At 46.9% G+C, this 22,183-nt stretch overlaps 1 pseudogene across 1 annotated transcript; it reads left to right on the forward strand.

Moving 5' to 3' along the window:
• The first annotated feature begins 574 nt into the window (after positions 1 to 574).
• Positions 575 to 9,311, forward strand: LOC311521428 (pepsin A-like; annotated as a pseudogene). Its single transcript has 9 exons — positions 575 to 630; positions 1,280 to 1,436; positions 2,296 to 2,413; positions 5,578 to 5,684; positions 5,977 to 6,176; positions 7,055 to 7,171; positions 7,701 to 7,836; positions 7,974 to 8,066; positions 9,042 to 9,311. The product of its transcript is annotated as a pepsin A-like (transcript).
• The last annotated feature ends 12,872 nt before the right edge of the window (positions 9,312 to 22,183 follow it).

Consider the following 22,183-nt stretch of genomic DNA (forward strand, 5'->3'; position numbering starts at 1 on the left):
ACCAGTTACTCAGACCGTAGCATGCCATGCATCCTATTTCCCTGTCCACTAACTTCAGCTCCTTGCACTGACCTGGGCTCAGATTCATACCAATGAGCTAGAGGAGTAAAGCTTCATATCTCAGTTCCCATAGAGACACCAGTTCCCACTACATGGCTGTTTTACAACTGGGGCCCAAACTGGAACCAGTGACCTGGAGGTGAATACCTCTATATCCCATTCCAATTCTTCTGTGCCTCCTGTTTGCTCTTTAAAACAACCCAGCATCATTTCTTTTCAAAGCTTAGCTGGGAAACCTCCCCTAACTCTCACCCCTTCCCTCTAGAAGATGCCCCCATTTTCAGGTGACTGCCAAGTGAAGGTGGAGATCTGTGAACTTGGAGTGTTCTCCAGACCTTTCTTTCAAGGACATCTTGGACAATCTTACGAGGAAGGTTTGCATTTCTTATCAGGGTTACTAATGGGATAGGAAAGGCTCTGCACTATGTGCATATAAGGAGCAGCATCCCGGCGTTGCGCTGCATTTAGCACTCACACTTTCCTTTCCCCACCAGTTTGGGTGTACAGGGACATCATGAAGTGGCTTCTGCTCCTCAGTCTGGTGGTGCTTTCTCAGTGCCGGGTGACAAAGTGAGTGCAGGGGGGAACAAGAAACATTGGGATTCTGAGCTCAGCTTTCTACAGAGCAATGTTCCCTTAGCAGCAGAGGCAGCTCCTACATCTCTCTCCTCAGTACTTCATTCTTTAATAGGCAGCAGGTGGGAACTACCCCTTGGCTGTATGGCATAGCAGAGGTATGAGGAAGGATGGGCTTATGGTTACAATACTGGAACAGGATTTGGAAAATCTAGGTTCATTTCCAGCTCTACCACAGACTCCCTGTGTGACCTAGTGACTGAGTCTCTCTGGGCCTCAGTTCTCTGGATAAAAATGAACATATGTCCTCTGTCCATCTTGTCTATTTCATTAGTAAGATCTACAGGACAGGGGGACTCTCTTATACAATGTATTAGTACAGCTCCCAGCATACTAGGCCCTCTCAGTGCTAGTTACACATGGGCCAGGAGTTTCCAAGCGTCCTACGGGAATTATATGCCCAACTCACACTGACTTTTAGTGCACTGGTCACCCAACTCACCTATACCCTGTGCTAATCCCAGCTATAAAAAGGGGTCTCCGTGCAATGTAAGAGCCGGACTGCATGGTATTCCCTGAACACAAGGTTTGTCTATTGTTTATTTCTTATTGAGCAGTCTCTCTCCCCACCCTTGTTGATTAGGGTCTCCCTGAAGAAGGGGAAATCCCTGAGGCAGAACCTTAAGGAACATGGCTTGCTGGAGAATTTCCTGAAGAAACACCCTTGCAACCTGGCCTCCAAGTATTTCCCCAGCCTGGCCAACGAGGATGCCAGCGAGCCCCAAACAAACTACATGGACATGAGTATGGCAGGAGAGCAGGTCTTGAAGCCTCCCTCTCCTCATCAAAGCTTCCCATTCCTCTGCCAACAGCTGATCTCTCTCTCTTCCAAAAAGTGCCCCAACCCACTCCCCCCCCCATGTGCTTCCAACCAAGCACTTCCCTTGCTGCTGCCAAGAACCTTCCCCAGCCCCCATGCTGGGCCATCCAGCCCCCAGCTGTGATTGGATGGCATTAAGAAGAGCACTGGGAATAGAACTCCCAGATCTGCTGGCTCTCTGTTTCCAATACACTGAGATTGATGGAAACTGGGGATAAACAACTCTGTGCATCAGATGCCAGCAGGTCCTAGGAGCCATGCTGGGCAAAGTGATGGCTGAGAAACAGCAGCTCAGGCTGAGCCTTTAGCAAGGCCACCGTAGCCCAGATCCTCAACTGTTATAAATCAGCTGGTGGAACTATGCCGGTTTACACCAGCTGAGGATCTAGCCCTTGCATGGCAATGGTTTCCTCTCTTTAGAATGATAGAATATCAAGGTTGGAAGGGACCTCAGGAGGTCATCTAGTCCAACCCCCTGCTCAAAGTAGGACCAATCCCCAATTTATGCCCCAGACCCCTAAATGGCCCCCTCAAGGATTGAACTCACAACCCTGGGTTTAGCACGCCAATGCTCAAACCACTGAGCTATCCCTCCGCAAGGTAGGCTGTTTGTTACCATGTCAGCTGATTGATGAGCTGCCAGCCCCAACCCAAGCACTAGCCTTTAACCTATCAGTCACCCATCCAGCTACAGACCAAGCCTTGCATTGCTTAGCTGCATGAAATCAGAGGCAATCACCTCCTGCACAGATACATCGTTCTTTGCCTTGCTTTGGCAGATCGAGTACTTTGGAACCATTTCCATCAGCATCCCAGCCCAGGATTTCTCTGTCCTCTTCGACACCGGCTCCTCCAACCTCTGGGTGCCCTCTGTGTACTGCTCCAGCCCAGCCTGCAGTAAGTTACCTGCAACACCTCTTGCCTTGACACGCCATCTGGGTGGTTTGATTGAAATCAGAGAGATTTAAATCAGCAATGAGGAAACCTTGACTGAAATCACGGATTTTAATCTTGCTTTGCATTTGTACTTTTTAGTTATTTTCCTGCAGGAAGTTGTTTTTTGTTGGTAACCATTAAAACACCTTGATTTGCAACTAATTATAACTTTTACCCTAAAATTGATACTTCCCTCTTTCTAATCAGGAAGAGAAATAAATCTGTATATATTGAGTGTAACCACTTATAGACCTTAACATACATTTATTTGTACATTTTTTAATTATGAGAAAATGGTGAAGGATGCATTTTTCATTTTGCTAGCTGACTAATCTTGTTACTTGAAGTACGTGTTCACCTTTACATGGTAATTGGAATTTGATTGAAAATGAAAAAAAAAGCTTTTAAAAATTATTAGTAAAATAAAACGACCTTAAATGTGCTGGATAGCTAAGAAAAAAGTTTATTAAAACAATCTGCATTTAAAATTAACAGTGTATTAAACAAAGGAAGTGTTGTCAATAAGGCCATTGTGGAGAAACTAAATGAATTCTTTGCATCAGTCTTCACAGCTGAGGATGTGAGGGTGATTCCCAGACCTGAGCCACTCTTTTTAGGTGACAGATCTGAGGAACTGTCCCAGATTGAGGTATCATTAGAGGAGGTTTTAGAACAAATTGATAAATTAAACAGCAATAAGTCACCAGGACCAGATGGTATTCACCCAAGACTTCTGAAGGAGCTCAAATGTGAAATGCAGAACTAATAACTGTAGTCTATAACCTATCATTTAAATCAGCTTCTGTACCAGAGGACTGGAGGATAGCTAATGTGACACCAATTTTTAAAAAGGGCTCCAGAGGTGATCCTGACAATTACAGGCCTATAAGCCTGACTTCAGTACTGGGCAAACTGGTTGAAATGATAATAAAGAACAATATTGTCAGACATAGATGTACATAATTAACTGAGGAAGAGTCAACATGGTATTAGTAAAGGGAAACCATGCCTCACCAATCTACTAGAATTCTTTGAGGGGGTCAACAAGCATGTGGACCAAGGGGATCCAGTGGATATAGTGCACTTAGATTTTCAGAAAGCCTTTGACAAGGTTCCTCAGCAAAGGCTCTTACGCAAAGGAAGCTGCCACGGGATAAAAGGGAAGGTACTCTCATGAATTGGTAACTGGTTAAAAGATAGGAAACAAAGGGTAGGTATAAATGGTCAGTTTTCAGAATGGAGAGCGGTAAAAAGTGGTGTCCCCCAGGGGTCTGTTCTGGGACCAGTCCTATTCAACATATTCAAAAATGATCTGGAAAAAGGGGTGAACAGTGAGGTGGCAAAATTTGCAGATGATACAAAACTACTAAAGATAGTTAAGACCCAGGCAGACTGTGAAAGGATCTCTTAAAACTGGGTGACTGGGCAACAAAATGGCAGATGAAATTTAATGTTGATAAATGCAAAGTAATGGCACATTGGAAAGCATGATGCCAACTATACATATAAAATGATGGGGTCTAAATTAGCTGTTACCACTCAAGAAAGAGATCTTCGAGTCATTGTGGATAGTTCTCTGAAAACATCCACTCAATGTGCAGTGGCAGTCAAAAAAGTGACCAGAATGCTGGGAATAATTAAGAAAGGGATAGATAATAGGACAGAAAATATCATGTTGCCGCTATATAAATCCATGGTACGCCCACATCTTGAATACTGTGTGCAGATGTGGTTGCCCCATCTCAAAAAAGATATATTGGAATTGCAAAAGGTTCAGAAAAGGGCAACAAAAATGATCAGGGGTATGGAACAGCTTCCGTATGAGGAGAGATTAATAAGACTGGGACTTTTCAGCTTGGAAAAGAGACAGCTATAGGGAGATATGATTGAGGTCTATAAAATCATGACTGGTGTAGAGAAAGGAGATAAGAGAGTGTTGTTTACTACTTCTCATAACACAAGAACTAGGGGTCACCAAATGGAATTAATAGGCAGCAGATTTAAAACAAATAAAAGGAAGTATTTCTTCACACAATGTACAGTGAACCTGTGGAACTCCTTGCCAGAGGATGTTCTGAAGACCAAGACCATAACAGGGTTCAAAAAAGAACTAGATAAATTCATGGAGGATAGGTCCATCAATAGCTATAAGCCAGGATGGGCAGGAATGATGTCTCTAGCTTCTGTTGGCCAGAAGCTGAGAATGAGTGACAGAGGATGGATCATTTAATGATTACCTGTTCTGTTCATTCCCTCTGGGGCACCTGGCACTGGCCACTGTCGGAATACAGGATACTGGGCTAGATGGACACTTGGTCTGACCCAGTAGGGCCATTCTTATGTTCTTATGTGTAGTCAGTGAATTGAACTGATTGTTTCTGGTCACCATGTCCTTCCAAGATTTTGGATTTCATCCTCTCACACTTACTTTTTAGTGGGAAAGGAAAACAAGCTATCTTGCTTTTACAACTCCCAGTCAATTTCTTAAGTTAGAATGAACTAGTCAGTGAACTGAACTAGCTGTATGAACTGACATGAAGAAAATATTCTCTCTGCACCTGCAGAAGAGGCTACTGCTGTGAAAAGCTGGTTTAGCACTTCAACCAAGTCCAGTTCCAGCTGCTGAGCCGGTGAAATCCACCAGTTCAGTGGTCTATCTTTAAAACTTCAGCAACAAATATGCACTAATTAATAGTAATTTTTATTTAATTTAACTGATTTTAATAGATTTTAGTAAGTTTAGGCTTGCACATATGTTGTCATAATTTAAACTTTAATTTTAAAGTATTATTTTTAAAAGAAAAATGTATTTACATGGTTTAAAATCAAATTTTTTTAAATTAAAAAAATCATCAGTTTCCAGCTACCGTGGAAGCCAGATATGAATAGGTTTCCTTCCATTGTCTGTGGATTGTCCAATTGTACAGTGTCAGAGGAGGGAATGGTTTCTAGGAAGCTCAGGAGCTAGATTCACAACGGGACCTAGGCATTGCAATGCTGAGCACTGCAGTGCATAAGCACCCTCCCCCCACCAAAGAATTCACAGCCTCACTAGTCTCCCATACAACACATGGGGAGAGTTACAAGAGTCGGTCTGTGACCATTTGACTCTTCTGTACTTGCAGAAGACCACAATCGCTTCAACCCATCAGACTCCTCCACCTATGAGGCCACCAGCTAGGAAGTCTCCATCCAGTATGGAACCGGAATCCTGGGCTACGACACCATCCAGGTAAATCACAAGAAAGGATCAAAGCCCCTAGAGCAGAGAAGGGAAATGATTAGGAATTCGAAGGACAGGATGCATCTGCAAAGCTAAAGCAGGAACTCCACTGGCTGTGAACTGGGAGACAGGAATAGAGAAAGGGAAGAGAAAGAGACAACAAAGCCAATCATGGGGGAGAGAGCACAATTCACGGCATGGTAGCCTCTGAGAACTTGCACGCTGTAAAGACTCTCTGGCAGACTTGGCAGCTTCTCCCAGGGTGTAGGGTGTGTCTGATTGTCCCCATCCCTCTTCTAAGGTTGGAGGCATTGTGGACACCAATCAGATCTTTGGCCTGAGCGAGACCAAGCCCAGCTCCTTCCTCTACTACTTCCCCTTTGATGGGATCCTGGGTCTGGCCTTCCCCAGCAGCTCCTCCTCTGGAGCCACCCCCGTCTTTGACAACATGATGAACAAGGGTTTGGTGTCCCAGTACCTCTTCTCCGTCTACCTGAGCTCGTAAATCAGGGCTGGAAACAGCCCATCTGCTGCAGTGAGATTCAGCACCTCTCACATTCAGTGAGCCCTGCAATGTTTGCATCAGAATTCCCAAAACACAGCAATCTCGGGTGGAACAAGGCAGCCATTCCATGCTGATGATGTACATTTTGGGAGCAGAAGTGAACACTAGTGCCTCTAACGATTATATTAAAGCATCAGGGCCCTCTCTACACCCACTGACTCCTGGGGGGGAAGTGCCCCACGTCACCCACATGACTCCCTGGCTCATCACCTTCTAGCACCAGACTGCTCAGTACTGACTCAGAGGGAACAGCAGCACCTGCCACCACTGCCTCAAACACCTGGGCCTTTCCTTGGAGGTCTCTCATCCAATCTTAGGGCAGGCCCAGCCCTGCTTAGCTTTTGAGACCTGGCAAGAGACAGTTATCAAAGTAGGGGTAGAGGTGCCCCGCCCAGACAGCTGTCATGTCCTTTCTCTGCTACTAAACACTGATGTGCCCAGCTCTGACTGTATCCCAGCACTGCCCAGCTGTGGCTTTCTCTAATAGGGAAGGGTTCAAAAAGGAACTCGATAAGTTCATGGAGGATAGGTCCATCAATGGCTATTAGCCAGGATGGGCAGGGATGGTGTCCCTAGCCTCTGTTTGCCAGAACCTGGGAATGGCAACAGAGGATGGATGACTTGTTGATTCAGTTCTGTTCATTCCCCCTGGGGAACCTGGCATTGGCTACTGTCGGAAGACAGGATACTGGGCTAGATGGACCTTTGTAATGACCCAGTATGGCCATTATTATGTTCAGACAGAGCGTTTGCTATTGACTTGCCAGCCAGCCATTCATGCATCTGCTTTGACTCTCCCCTCTCCCTTCTCTAGGGACGACCAGAACGGGAGGTTTGTGATGTTCGGCGGCATCGACTCATCTTACTACTCTGGGAACCTTAACTAGATCCCTCTCTCTGCTGAGACTTACTGGCAAATCACCATGGACAGGTATCTCCTACCCCTTGGTCCTTCCCCTTCATCGGCCACCTTGAGGAGACAGGCAAAAGGAGATGCATGCGGGAGCCTGGGGAAGCTAAATCACAGAGTCTAGACAAGACAAGAGACAAGGGAGTCAGAATCACGCCTTCCTTGGAGCTATAGGAAAGGGGCTCACCAGTGAGAAGGTTAGATCAGTGGTTCTCCACCTCGTCCACACCAGGAACCCTCATCTGGCCCGCTCTGCTTAGCAATAAAGTACAGGGCAGGGTGGGCACAACCCCTTGACCTCTGTTTGTGACCCCCAGGCTAGATCGGTCACAGTCCCAGAAGGTTGTAGGACGATGAGCGATGGGCAATAGCCAAGGAGCTTGAGGCTGAAACATCAGGGGAAAGTTCTTGGCAGTTGGAGCAAGGGAGGTGGGTGGGCGGGGTGAGAGGCAGCTCCACCCTGCAGGCCTCTCGCTGCTGGCTTATGGGCTGAGTGGGAATGAAATCGGGAGTGTTACTGGGAACGTTCCCCCGACTCTCTCTCTCGCAGCGTCACCATGAACGGAGAGACCATCGCTTGCTCTGGTGGCTGCCGGGCTGTCATTGACACTGGCACTTCTCTGCTGGCTGGGCCCCCTTCTGGCATCTCCAACATCAACTCCTACATCGGCGCCAGCGATGGCACGGTAAGGGCAGGGAGAGGGAGAGATGCTTCTAGAGGTGTCTGCTACACACGGATGTGATGCTCCATCTCTCTCATTGGAGAACTTAGTGCCCGAGACGTGTCTAACCTTTCCTCCGTGTGTTGCCTCCCTCCCTGCAGATCAGCTGCAGTGCCATGAGCAGCCTGCCCAACATCGTCTTCACCATCAATGGCATCGAGTACCCTCTGCCCGTCAGTGCCTACATCACTGATGTGAGTGTCCTGCTGAGAAAGCCGCCTCGGGGCCTCTTAGCCAGGGCTTGTGCCTGAGGCCATTGCACTGAGCATGCTGGCAATTGCCCCCTACACAGCCGGCATGGGCCTGCAGGAGCATCACTGAGATGCAGCTCAGAGTCTGTCCCCAATATGAGAGTGGGGCAGCAGAGAGCTCTTCCCACAAACGGATCCAGGGGGAGGGATGGTCAAGATCAAGGCAGGCCCACTGTGAAAGTGACACACCGCAAGAGCAGCGAGGCAGCCTGTAGAGCTGGCCACCGTAGGAGATCACCAGGGCCGGGGCCTAATGGGGCTAGGAGAGAATTAAATGAGCAGCTACCCAAGCTGGGAGGCTAGATCAAGAGAGATCACTGCCTCGTGCTCCAGGGCATGGGCATCAGGAAGAAGTTTTCCTTCCCCATGATAAAGGTTTGCTTCCCTCTGGGGAGGAACAGCTAAACTGCTTTAACAGCACACAGCAACACCAGCTGGTAGGTGGGACAAGCAGTGGGGAAGCCCAAATCCACTTATAATCACAGCAGGATTTCTGGTGGCAGAATGTAATCGCTTCTTTTGGAATCTGGCCAGGAGTCTGGAGAGAGCGCGCTTTGCCTCCTCAAGGGATGAAAAGAAGTGATCAGGGCCTTTCTTTTCTTCCCACTTCACAGGCTGCACCCCTTAGCCTCAGGCTGAAGCACTGGGACTGTACTGAGGCCCAGATCCACAAAGGTACCTCAATGGGAGTTATGCCCCTAAATACCTGTGAGCATCCAGGCCTCACTCACCAACCCCACTGCTTGCATCCCCAAGCTGTCCCTGACCCAGGCTAACGCTGCTTAGCTTGGGAGCAGGGGTGAGATCCCATCCCAAGATGGTGCAGGTGCAGGCATGTGCACTCCCTGCAGGATAATAACTCAAGGGGTCATTGAAGTTCCAGCCCAATAACCCATGTCCCATTTTACCCTGGTGCAGAACTCAGGCTCTTGATCTCCCAGTTTTGACGGCATTGACCTCCCCACCACCTCTGGAGAGCTCTGGATCCTCCGAGATGTCTTCATCCGCCAGTACTACGTTGTCTTCGACAGGGCCAACAACTAGGTGGGCCTGGCCCCCGTGGCATGAACACAGCGCCATCCCTGGGACACTGCCATGGAACCCTGACCCCGGAGAGTATCTGTTTCTCCAGAGCCCCAACAATGCAAGTCAGTCTAGTGACCCTTATTGCTGTTGGGACCTTAATGGACACACACTATTCCCCACCCCAAACTCACCCTCTCGTCTCTAATCATACCAACAGTAGAATAAAGGACTATAAGAGCACTGTAGTGAATTGTTTCTCTCTGATAGGCGAGTAGACCAACATTCCACTGATGAGGAGGCAGGAAGGGAACATTCTCATACCTTCTGCTATGGCCCCAATCTCAATCTGCAGCCTCCTGATATGCCAGCCCTGAGCTCCCTCCACATGCAGCTCTCCCAATGTCCCCTTACCCTGGCCTTCAGCTCCCACACTGCAATTCCATTCTTGTCCCACCCCACTATGCTAATGCCCCTCACTCCTGACCTGTTTGTTTTGTTACTTCCAACAGTATCTCATGAGATGGGCTTGGGGGCTGTCCATAAATTACATAACACAGCCATTTGGGGGTAAGGGCTGTGACAGGTACCACTGGAACTGGGGACCACTGCATCCTTTGACTCACCAGCCTGGCTTCCCTCTCACATTATGCTGTGACAAGCTGCAGACCCACTCCCAGTCCTACACTTCCACCAGCATTCACACAGGCGGGGACACACCCAGCTGCAGTTACATGCAGGCTTTCTGACCCGCCACTACATGAACCAACAGCTAGGATTTGCTGTGGGGCCAGGAGATGACCCAGTCCTTAGGCCAGCACAGAGGAAAGCCAGGGCCAGCATGAGGGCTGGGTCTATGAGGGGGCGGGATCACATTCCGAGGTGTTGTTAGAGATGGGGCCAGACCTAGGAGACAGCAGGGACAGATTTCACTTCACTGGAGAAACTCAGGAATAGCCAGACTGGATCAGAGGTGAGGTCCATTTGCCCAGTGTCTTGTCTTCTGGCACCAGCTGCTTGGAAGGAAACCCCAGAATGAAGAATTAGGGAATAACTACCCATGGTCTAAACCAGGGGCAGTCAGAGTCCCATTTCCCAGCCACCAAGCAAGGGGCAAGGAGCGGCTCAAGCAAGGCACCCAAGGAAGGGCCGCAGCCCAGGGATCTCACAAACCACAACGATCAATGTAACTCGCCTGGTCCAAGGACCTTCACCCAGCTCTGCACAGAGGAGTTTTCTAAGCACATGGCTTGGCAGAGAAGCCAGTTTGGGAAGGTGCAACATGGTTTAGACCAGAACTGGTTCCACTCACTAACAGGAAGAGACCTTGGGAAAAGACCATTGTGCATCTTTCTGGGCAAGTCTGTTTAGCCCCTTTGGAAAGAGTCATAGTCTCTGTGTTGTCCCCAGACATGTAAACTCAAGGAAATTGGCCAGTACTCAGATACAACAAACAAGGCTGGAGGGAGAGAGCGGGGGTTAAGGCTGAGTCCTTATGACAGTGACACAGAGGAAGGGGAAGGGTCTGGTTCCCAGCTGTTCTAACAGGGCAGGGCTCACAGGGAATAGTAACATTAGGTTCAAACGCCGACGGCCTGTTTTGGTTTATGGGGCCTTCTATGCTTAGAGGAGTAAATACAAACTGCAGCGTAAGAAAGACAATCCTCTGGCTTCTCCGACTCTGGCCTATGGCGAAGGCATTGGATTGAGACCTAGGTTCAATCCCAGTCTGTGCTACAGACCTTGGGCAAGTCACTTTCCCTCTTTGTGCCTCAGTTCCCCACCTGTACAATGGGGATAATGATCCTCTCTTTGTCTGTTCAGCTTGGAAGCTCTCCAGTGCAGGGGCTGTCTAGCACCTAGCAAAATGGGATCTTGACTATGGCCTCTGGCACTACTCCCGTCCATGCAGAGCATTCCCCACTAGATGGCAGGAAGCAGCCAAATCTCCCTCCCAGACCGGGGAAGCCAGCATACCAGCCACAGCCCGCCACCCACACCAAGAGAAGGGGTAAATCAGGAAGCTGCCAGAGCTACCTGGACACCTAACAAGAGCCAGCCAGGAGCATGGCACTTCCTAAAGTTTGTTCCATGCTGTAGCCTTGTCAGGTTGCAGGTTTGATAATCATAATATTTGCTGCTGTTTCTGTAGATGAGCTCATGCATATTCATCAAATATTTAGATCAGGGCACTGAGTCACTGGAATAGAATCTCCATGATTTCTAGACCTTCAGCCTGAACAGGGCCACCTGTGGGAGGCGATATGGTACACACAGCATCACCCAGACAGGGAGCTGAAGGGAAGGGGCATCAGGGATAGATTCCTTATTCTGAATTGAAGGTCCCAGGACAGAGAAGACCTCTATCCCCAGGTCCAATAATCTGTTCCAGCCCTGACCTGGAAGGGTTACCTCAAAAGCTGGGAGAAAAGAGAGGATTGGATCTCTGGTTTGTCTAATGAGATAAAGGGGCGCAATTATGATTAATTTGTCTGGCAATGTGGGCCCCTGTCCCACCAGGGTCTGGGCGTGAGACCTCTCCCCTCCCCACTCATCTGACATGGGGTCATCAAACATCCATCCCTTCACTTGGGCCCAGACTGTACCCAGGAGACTAGAGCTGGAAGCCTATGCTAATCCCAATAAAAAGCCCTGGTTGGTGGCCCAAGGAACGTGGCGTACAAGGCCATGGCAGCAAAAGCAGGAGGTTATCATGATGAATCTTGCCCATATGCTCAGGGTTTAGCTGATCGCCATATTTGGGGTCGGGAAGGAATTTTCCTCCAGGGCAGATTGGAAGGCCCTGGAGGTTTTTCGCCTTCCTCTGTAGCATGGGGCACGGGTCACTTGCTGGAGGATTCTCTGCTCCTTGAGGTCTTCAAACTACAATTTGAGGACTTCAATAGCACAGATATAGGTGTGAGGTCTTTTTTAGGTGTGGTGGGTGAAATTCTGTGGCCTGCATTGTGCAGGAGGTCAGACTAGATGATCATAATGGTCCCTTCTGACCTAAATATCTATGAATCTATGAATCTATGTCACTCTCTCACTGCTGGGGCCCTGCATTCAAATCCCATGCTATGCCACAAACCACACTGAGCTGGGGTTGGGTCATCACTGAGCTGCCATCCTCCACTTATACCACTAGTAGAATTCTTTGTAGAGTGCAACACTACTGGTTATGATCAGCTACCTTTGGTCAGAAGAGGTTACGGAATGGAACTGGAAGGGGAGCTGCAGGTCAGGAGTGAGGAGCAAATGTATGTGTGTCAGGCCCGAGGGCTGGAATAGCAGGGGGGCCTGTGAGTCAAGCTGAAGGGGCATCAGCAGAGCTGCTTGGAGACCCAAGACAGGAATAGCAGGGGGTTCTGTGGGGCAGGAGTCCCTGTGTATCCTGTGTGCTTGCCTTCTGGGTGGGACTCTTCATGCCAGCAGACTTGCTGGAGGCAGGCAGAGTGACTACGCTGGATAGGCTGGAATCACCCTGAAATTGGGCGTGGTGGCCACTAGGCGTGTGCATTAGCTGTTTGAAGGTACTTGGGAGATTTCCATTGTGGGCATGCAGCTTGGCCACCCAGAATCCCTCTCTGAGAGTGGAACCAATGGAAACGCAAGGGGAGGAGTTCAGCCACAGGAAGAATGGGAGCCAGACTGGAGGACTCAGTGGTGGAGCGGCACAAGCACTAGAAGGGTACACTGTCAGGATGGCGTTGCAGGAATTAAACCCATCCCACTCCCCCAAGCGGAGAAGAGGCAGAGGAGAAGGGCTGCAGGCTGTGCACATGGCAGAGGCTCACAGGGAGCTTGAAGAGACTGTGGGACACTAGCGTTTGTTTCCCAGGCTCTAAGGAGACAGCCAGTGGTGTAGTGGAGCTGGAATGTGCTGGAACACCATTTCCGTACTATCCACCCTCCACAGCACACCCCTTTGACCCTCCTCACCCCTCAGCCCCTAGGTTAGGGCTCCATTCAGCCCCCTGCATGTGAGGGCAGGAGCAGAGAGCAGCATGGGGGCAGGGGTAGAGAGCCAGGCCAGTGGGGATCTCTGGCATTCCAGTACCTTCCAGCTCCAGGACTACACTGCTGTCCATGGCCCGCCCTACAAAGGGTCCGGACACCATTCCACAGAGACTGAGCAGGGTAAACCCTCCCCCACAAGAGCCATTCGGGAGCCTACATATGTGTGTGCCCATAATTATATTGCAGTAGCGTGCTGTGGTAGTAACAAAGAGTAAAACTTGGGGGGAATCCCCTGAAAGGGTTGGCTTTAACAGTTGCTCTTGACAATAGTCACGGTTGTTCAAGACTTAAGTAAACATATGCATTCACAGAGAAAGAGAGAGAGATTTAGGCCACGTCTACACTTAAAACAGTACAGTGGCACAGCTACAGTGCTGCAGCTACATCACCTGTAGCGCTTTGGGGGAGACACTACCTACGGCCGACGGGAGGGGTTCTCCTGTCACTGTCATAAATCCACCTCCCCGACAGGCAGTAGCTAGGTCGACAGGAGAATTCTTCTGCCCACCTAGCACTGTCTAAATAGAACTTAGGTCGGCTTAACTACATTGCTCAGGGGTGTGGATTTAGCTGGGTCGATCTAATTTTCTAGTGTAGATCAGTGCTTAGTAAGCATTTGCTTTTAGAGACTGTCCCACTGTCCCAGCAGAGATTTAATTCTATGTAAAATAACGCTCAATCCAAGTCTTGAGAAGACTAAACTCTGAACATTAAGCCGGGGTACAGAAATATGGGAAAGTCCCACCAGACCTTATATGAGCATGTTCTCTTCCCAAAACCAGCTACACCTCAATTGTCTCTGTGGCATCAGAGATCTCAAACCAAACCTCCCTTCTTAAAATTGGATTTCCATTTTGCCACTTTGTTGAAAGATCTGGAGTGGGGCATAAGAACGTAAGAGCTGCCGTACTAGGTCCGACCAATGGTCCATCGAACCCAGGGGGTCTCAAACACGCGGCCTACAGAGTTATTTCCTGGGGCCCGCCCTAGGCACTGACTCCACCAGCAGCCAAGCTGTTTGGCAGCACTTAGGACTTTCCAGGAGGGAGGGGGGAGGAGCAGGGACGCGGCATGCTCAGGGGAGGAGGCAGAGAAGAGGCAGGCCCCGGCCCCACCTCAGCAGAAGAGGAGAATAGCCACACCATGCCTGCAAGTCAGTCTCAGTTCTCTGCGAAGGGCAAAGGTACAATCCCTGGCTGTGGCTCCACCTCTGTGGCCACACAGCATGTCCCCTTGAGCCACCAAGGTCACCTGAAACCAGGCTGGCTGGAAAGCTCTGTGCGGTGCACGAATGTTTACTCCACAGTACCCCAGCCAGCAAAGCTCTGTCTTTCATAACACTTTCATAATTGCTTCCCCAAAGGGACAGTGGGTGCCAGGCAGTTGGTGAGATAAATATTGAGGGACTGTGATCACTTTGGGGAGGCTGAGAGCTGTGGTTTAAGCACCAGGTCTGAGTTTTTAAAAAAAAAAAAAAAATTGGTGGAATCTATGGACTTTATGAAACACTAGTTTGGGGAAGAGGGGAAGGCTATCGCTCAGGAAACTCTTTCTCGAGTGACCACAGATTTGGCTTACTATGTCTTCTCCAAGTCACAGTAAATTTCAAGACAATCTGAGTAAGTATGCGAATGTTCGAACTCTTGGAATAGTCAGCCTAGAAACAGAAATGTCATCTTAACCTAAACCATGCACTGTAAATACCCATTTGGGGGAAGGCAAAGTGCCCGGAATGGCAGCCTCTGGCATAATGCAGACTTGTAAGGTCCCTGGGGTAGGGCTGGTCAGCTTTTCCCAGGTGCAGCATGTACAGATATGTTTGCGGAAGAATATCATTTAGAGACGCTCCATCATAAGGGACAGTATTATGAATATAGAAATTTAAAGATGTACCCTGGAAGATGGGGTGGAGAACACTGTGTCGCTATGTACAGCAGTTCACGACAGAAGTTCCCTAGTTTGTTTTATTAAGTTTTATTCCTTTCTCATTCACTGCTTTGATGTTTAATGAACCCCAAGATCGTTACATGGTGTCAGAAGTACTGAGTGAGAAGGAGATAGCAGTCATTTCAAAGTCAATTCCTGTGTTTAAAACTGAAAGCAGAGGCAAGGGGAGTATGTGGAGGAGCAAACAGAGAACAAAGGCTTTTGTATGTATTTGGTGAGCACCATAGTAGCTTGACCAGCTTAAAGAGGAGGGGGAAAGCCAAAAATGGATGTATTGCAACCTCCATCCAGTCTGCAACTGTCAGGCAATGTTGCAGAGAACTGAGAAAAAAATTCAGATAGAGATTTGAATTGTATTTAGTAGCGATGGGGCAGAGGAGAAAATGATAAAGTGAATTTATCAATGTTTTTGCATGTTGTTGTGGAGGAAGCATTGGATATTTATAACAACTTTAAGTTTGAAGAAGGTGAAAGCATGAAGTTAAGTAAAATACAGTAACTCCTCACTTAAAGTCATCCCTTGTTTCATTGTTAGGTTGCTGATCAGTTAGGGAACATGCTCATTTAAAGTTGTGCAATGCTCCCTTCTAACATCGTTTGGCAGCTGCCTGCTTTGTCCACTGCTTGCAGGAAGAGCAGCCTGTTGCAGCTAGCTGGTGAGGGCTTGGAACCAGGGTGGACCGGCAGCCCCCCATCAGCTCCCCACTCCTCTAAGTTCCCTGTGCACCAGCTGCCCAGCAGGCTACCAATTGCCTGCAGTTCAGCTGTCCCTCCCCCCACTGCCATGTGGTGCTCCTGCCCTCTGCCTTGGAGCTGCTCCCCGAGACTCCTGCTTGCTGTGCGGGGCAGGGGCAGGGGAGGAAAAAGGGAGCTAATGTCAGGGTGTCCCCCTCCCCCCTGCTCCTGCAGCCCTCTTACCCCATCTTCCATAGAGCAGGGGAACACATGACAGGGCTCAGAACGGAAGGAGCTTGCAAGCTGATCTAATTAACAAGGCAGTGTACGTAAGAGTAGGGTCAGCTACTTAACGGGGCAATGCACATCTCTCTCTCACACACAGGATGTGTGTCTCTGTCTCTGTCTGCGATGCTATCTCCCCTCCCTCCATTCCTGCTGCCTTGTAGAGTGTAAGAGTTAACCCTTGAGGGCTCAGCCAATTGCTAGTTCATCATTTAGCAGTAAGGCATTCCCTGGGAAATATCCCACCCTCTGACTCCTCCACCTCAACCAAGCTTCACAATCTTCATTGCTGTGTACCAGTATTAAATTGTTTGTTTAAAACTTATACTGTGTGTGTATATACATAGATAATATAGTCTTTTGTCTGGTGAAAATAATTTCCCTGGAACCTAACCCTCTCATTTACGTTAATTCTTATGGGGAAATTGGATTCGCTTAACATCGTTTCTCTTAAAGTCGCATTTTTCAGGAACATAACTGCAGGGTTAAGGGAGGAGCAACTGTACTGACTAAATTTGAGGAACACTGCATGCCAAAAAGGAATGAGACCTTTGAGAGACACAATTTTTTTACATGCCTGCAAAAAATCAATTATACCATAGAGCAATATGTCACATAATTAAGGAAACTCAGTAAAACCTGCAACTTTGGTGAGTTGACTGGTCAGAGATAGAATCATTTGTGGCATTAAAGACAAGGTGTTAAGAGAGAGACTGCTCTGTGAAGGAGACTTAACTTTAGAACAAGCTCTCCAGATATGCAGGGCAGCAGAAACTGTGAAAACACAAGCCAGAGAGCTGAATCCACCAGAGGGAGCTATCTGTGTGCTAAGTACAAAAGCATATAGCCAGAATAAGTCAAATCAAAGAGTGGAACCACTCACTATGAAAACCAGTGCAAGGGGGAAGGCTGAGTACAGACAGTCATGGGGAAGGTGTGGATCACAGCATGGCCCCAAACACTGTGTTGTCTTTGGGAAACTGTCATAAATGTGGGGGAAATAATGATTTTGCAAAATGCTGCAGATCTCAAATGCAGAAAAGTCAAGAACAATGAGGAGTACAGTGGCACCTTAAAGACTAACAGATTTATTTGGGCATAAGCTTTCGTGGGTAAAACACCACTTCTTGAGATGCAAGACTAACATAGTTAGTGCACACAGACTAACACAGCTACCCCTCTGATACTAGAAAACTCAAGCACATTCAGTTGAAGACTACCTGGTTGGGGAGTTTTTCATAGATGTACTGGAATCTAGAAAGCCTGATGAGAGGGACTGGATACTACTTGTGACAGTGAATGAAACAATTCTTCCACTGAAACTGGACACAGGAGCTCAGGTTAATATTCTGTCAGAACAAGATTATGAGAGACTGAAAATAAGACCAAACTGGGACCAACAAAAATAAGAGTAACTGGTTATTCTGGAACAAACATACCAGTGAAGGGGAGGTGCGTTGCTAGCATCAACCATAAAAACACTGTGTGCAGGCTCCTGTTCACTGAAGTGCCAAAGAAGGTGACACCAATTTTAGGCCTGGCTGCGAGTGAAAAACTCAATCTGGTAAACCGGGTGTTCTCACTAAATGATCATACTGAACCTGGCTATGAGGCACTGTTTTGGGAATATCATGATCGGTTTCAAAGGTTGAGTTGCTTGCTGGGTGAACATATAATCCGGATAAACAAGCAGGTCATAGAATCATAGAATATCAGGGTTGGAAGGGACCTTAGGAAGGGGTTTGAGCAGATTATGGAGCAAAGACATGAGGTATCTGAAGAGAAAAGCTCAGACTTGCAGATGGAAGCAGGACTAGGGAATTCTGAGGGGAGACTGGGTGAGGAAAGTGGTCAGTGGAAGCATGTGACTAAAAGAACTAGGCAGAGGAAAAGACAGGCTAGTGAAGGAGAAATAGAGCTTCAGAATAGGTTTGCAGAGTTGGAAAATGAAGAAGGGGCTCAGCAGGTAGTCACTGAAGGTGACAGGGCAAGGAAGAAGAGAAGAGCGGTTAGTCCTATAGGAAAAGGGGAAGAGTTAATGGAGATTACACCAAATATGAGCCCCAGGAGGATACAGGATGGGTTAAAAAGGATTACAAGGGAGAATGGGAATGGAAAGAACTTGCAGCCAGAGGGAACAGGGGATAGACTGGAGAATAGCACCGTCACTAGGAAAAGGCAGGTCTATGTGATTGGGGACTCTTTACTGAGAAGAATAGATAGGCCTGTAACCAGAGCTGATCCAGAAAATAGGAGGGTGTGCTGTCTTCCAGGTGCTAAGATATGGGATGTAGACCTGAGGTTGAAAAGGATTCTAAAGGGAGCGGGAAAGAATCCCCTAATTATCCTTCATGTGGGAACAAATGATACGGCTAGATTCTCGCTGGAAAGTATTAAGGGAGACTATGCTAGGCTGGGGAGGACGCTTAAGGAAATTGAGGCTCAGGTGATCTTTAGTGGGATTCTGCCTGTTCCTAGAGAAGGGCAACAAAGGTGTGACAAGATTATGACTATCAATAGATGGCTTAGGCAGTGGTGCTATAAGGAGGGCTTTGGGATGTATGGCCATTGGGAGGCATTCATGGATAGAGGACAGTTCTCTCGGGATGGACTTCATCTGAGTAGGGAAGGAAATAGACTTCTAGGATGGAGGCTGGCACAACTGATTAAGAGAGCTTTAAACTAGGAATTTGGGGGAGATGGTTGGGAGATGTCCAGGTAATCTCCACGCCAGAATTTAGCATAGAGTGGAAAGAAAATGAAGTAAGAGTGGATATAGCTGTAGGTAGGAGGAAGGGCAGTGTAGATACAAGTTTAATAGGTTATACTGGTAGTAAAATAACCGTGCCTAATAGGGTACAGAATGTGAGTGAGGCCAAACAGCAAAAATTAAGATGTTTGTACACTAATGCAAGGAGCCTAGGTAACAAAATGGAGGAACTAGAGTTACTGGTGCAGGAAGTGAAACCAGATATTATAGGTATAACAGAGACCTGGTGGAATAGTAGTCATGACTGGGCTACAGGTATTGAAGGGTATGTGCTGTTTAGGAAAGACCGAAATAAAGGTAAAGGTGGTGGAGTAGCACTGTATATCAATGATGAGATAGAATGTAAAGAAATAAGAAGCGATGAAATGGATATGACTGAGTCTGTCTGGGCAACAATTAAATTGGGGAAGAAAACTATTAGAGCCTCCCCTGGGATAGTGCTTGGGGTGTGCTATAGACCGCCGGGATCTAATTTGGATATGGATAGAGCCCTTTTTAATGTTTTTAATAAAGTAAATACTAATGGAAACTGTGTGATCATGGGAGACTTTAACTTCCCAGATATAGACTGGAGGACGAGTGCTAGTAATAATAATAGGGCTCAGATTTTCCTAGATGCGATAGCTGATGGATTCCTTCAGCAAGTAGTTGCTGAACCGACTAGAGGGGATGCCATTTTAGATTTGGTCTTGGTGAGTAATGAGGACCTCATAGAGGAAATGGTTATAGGGGATAATCTTGGCTCAAGTGATCATGAGCTAATTCAGTTCAAACTGAATGGAAGGATTAACAAAAATAAATCTGCAACTAGGGTTTTTGATTTCAAAAGGGCTGACTTTCAAAAATTAAGGAAATTAGTTAGGGAAGTGGATTGGACTGAAGAATTTATGGGTTTAAAGGTAGAGGAGGCCTGGGATTATTTTAAATTAAAGCTGCAGAAGCTATCGGAAGCCTGCATCCCAAGAAAGGGGAAAAAATTCATAGGCAGGAGTTGTAGACCAAGCTGAATGAGCAAGCATCTTAGAGAGGTAATTAAGAAAAAGCAGAAAGCATATAGGGAGTGGAAGAAGGGAGGGATCAGTAAGGAAAGCTACCTTATTGAGGTCAGAATATGTAGGGATAAAGTGAGACAGGCTAAAAGTCAAGTAGAGTTGGACCTTGCAAAGGGAATTAAAACCAAGAGTAAAAGGTTCTATAGTCATATAAATAGGAAGAAAACAAAGAAAGAAGAAGTGGGACTGCTAAAAACTGAGGATGGAGTGGAGGTCAAGGATAATCTAGGCATGGCCCAATATCTAAACAAATACTTTGCCTCAGTCTTTAATAAGACTAAAGAGGATCTTAGGGATAATGGTAGCATGATAAATGGGAATGAGGATATGGAGGTAGACATCACCATATCTGAGGTAGAAGCGAAACTCAAACAGCTTAATGGGACTAAATCGGGGGGCCCAGATAATCTTCATCCAAGAATATTAAAAGAATTGGCACAAGAAATTGCAAGCCCATTAGCAAGAATTTTTAATGAATCTGTAAACTCAGGGGTTGTACCGTATGATTGGAGAATTGCTAACATAGTTCCTATTTTTAAGAAAGGGAAAAAAAGTGATCCAAGTAATTATAGGCCTGTTAGTTTGACATCTGTAGTATGCAAGGTCTTGGAAAAAATTTTGAAGGAGAAGGTAGTTAAGGACATTGAAGTCAATGGTAAATGGGACAAAATACAACATGGTTTTACAAAAGGTAGATCGTGCCAAACCAACCTGATCTCCTTCTTTGAGAGAGTAACAGATTTTTTAGATAAAGGAAACGCAGTGGATCTAATTTACTTAGATTTTAGTAAGGCGTTTGATACTGTGCCACATGGGGAATTATTAGTTAAATTGGATAAGATGGGCATCAATAGGAAAATTGAAAGGTGGATAGGGAATTGGTTAAAGGGGAGACTACAACGGGTCCTACTGAAAGGTGAACTGTCAAGTTGGAGGGAGGTTACCAGTGGAGTTCCTCAAGGATCAGTTTTGGGACCAATCTTATTTAATCTTTTTATTACTGACCTGGGCACAAAAAGTGGGAGTGTGCTAATAAAGTTTGCAGATGATACAAAGCTGGGAGGTATTGCTAATTTAGAGAAGGACAGGGATACCCTACAGGAGGATCTGGATGACCTTGTAAACTGGAGTAATAGGAATAGGATGAAATTTAATAGTGAGAAGTGTAAGGTCATGCATTTAGGGATTAATAACAAGAATTTTAGTTATAAGCTAGGGACGCATCAACTAGAAGTAACGGAGGAGGAAAAGGACCTTGGAGTATTGGTTGATCATAGGATGACTATGAGCTGCCAATGTGATATGGCTGTGAAAAAAGCTAATGTCGTCTTGGGATGCATCAGGAGAGGTATTTCCAGTAGGGATAAGGAGGTTTTAGTACCGTTATATAAGGCACTGGTGAGACCTCACCTGGAATACTGTGTGCAGTTCTGGTCTCCCATGTTTAAGAAGGATGAATTCAAACTGGAACAGGTACAGAGAAGGGCTACTAGGATGATCCGAGGAATGGAAAACTTGTCTTATGAAAGGAGACTCAGGGAGCTTGGCTTGTTTAGCCTAACTAAAAGAAGGTTGAGGGGAGATATGATTGCTCTCTATAAATATATCAGAGGGATAAATACCAGAGAGGGAGAGGAATTATTTAAACTCAGTACCAATGTGGACACAAGAACAAATGGATATAAACTGGCCACTAGGAAATTTAGATTAGAAATTAGACGAAGGTTTCTAACCATCAGAGGAGTGAAGTTTTGGAATAGCCTTCCGAGGGAAGTAGTGGGGGCAAAAGATCTATCTTGCTTTAAGATTAAACTCAATAAGTTTATGGAGGAGATGGAATGATGGGATAACATGGTTTTGGTAATTAAATATTCATGGTAAATAGGCCCAATGGCCTGTGATGGGTTTTTAGATGGGGTAAGATCCAAGTTACCGGGAAAGAATTTTCTGTAGTATCTGGCTGATGAATCTTGCCCATATGCTCAGGGTTTAGCTGATCGCCATATTTGGGGTCAGGAAGGAATTTTCCTCCAGGGCAGATTGGAAGGCCCTGGAGGTTTTTCGCTTTCCTCTGTAGCATGGGGCACGGGTCACTTGCTGGAGGATTCTCTGCTCCTTGAGGTCTTCAAACTACAATTTGAGGACTTCAATAGCACAGATATAGGTGTGAGGTCTTTTTTAGGAGTGGTGGGTGAAATTCTGTGGCCTGCATTGTGCAGGAGGTCAGACTAGATGATCATAATGGTCCCTTCTGACCTAAATATCTATGAATCTATGAATCTAGTCCA

Source organism: Lepidochelys olivacea (genome assembly GCF_965140295.1).
Source record: "Lepidochelys olivacea isolate rLepOli2 genome assembly, chromosome: 6".
NCBI lineage: Eukaryota > Metazoa > Chordata > Testudines > Cheloniidae > Lepidochelys > Lepidochelys olivacea.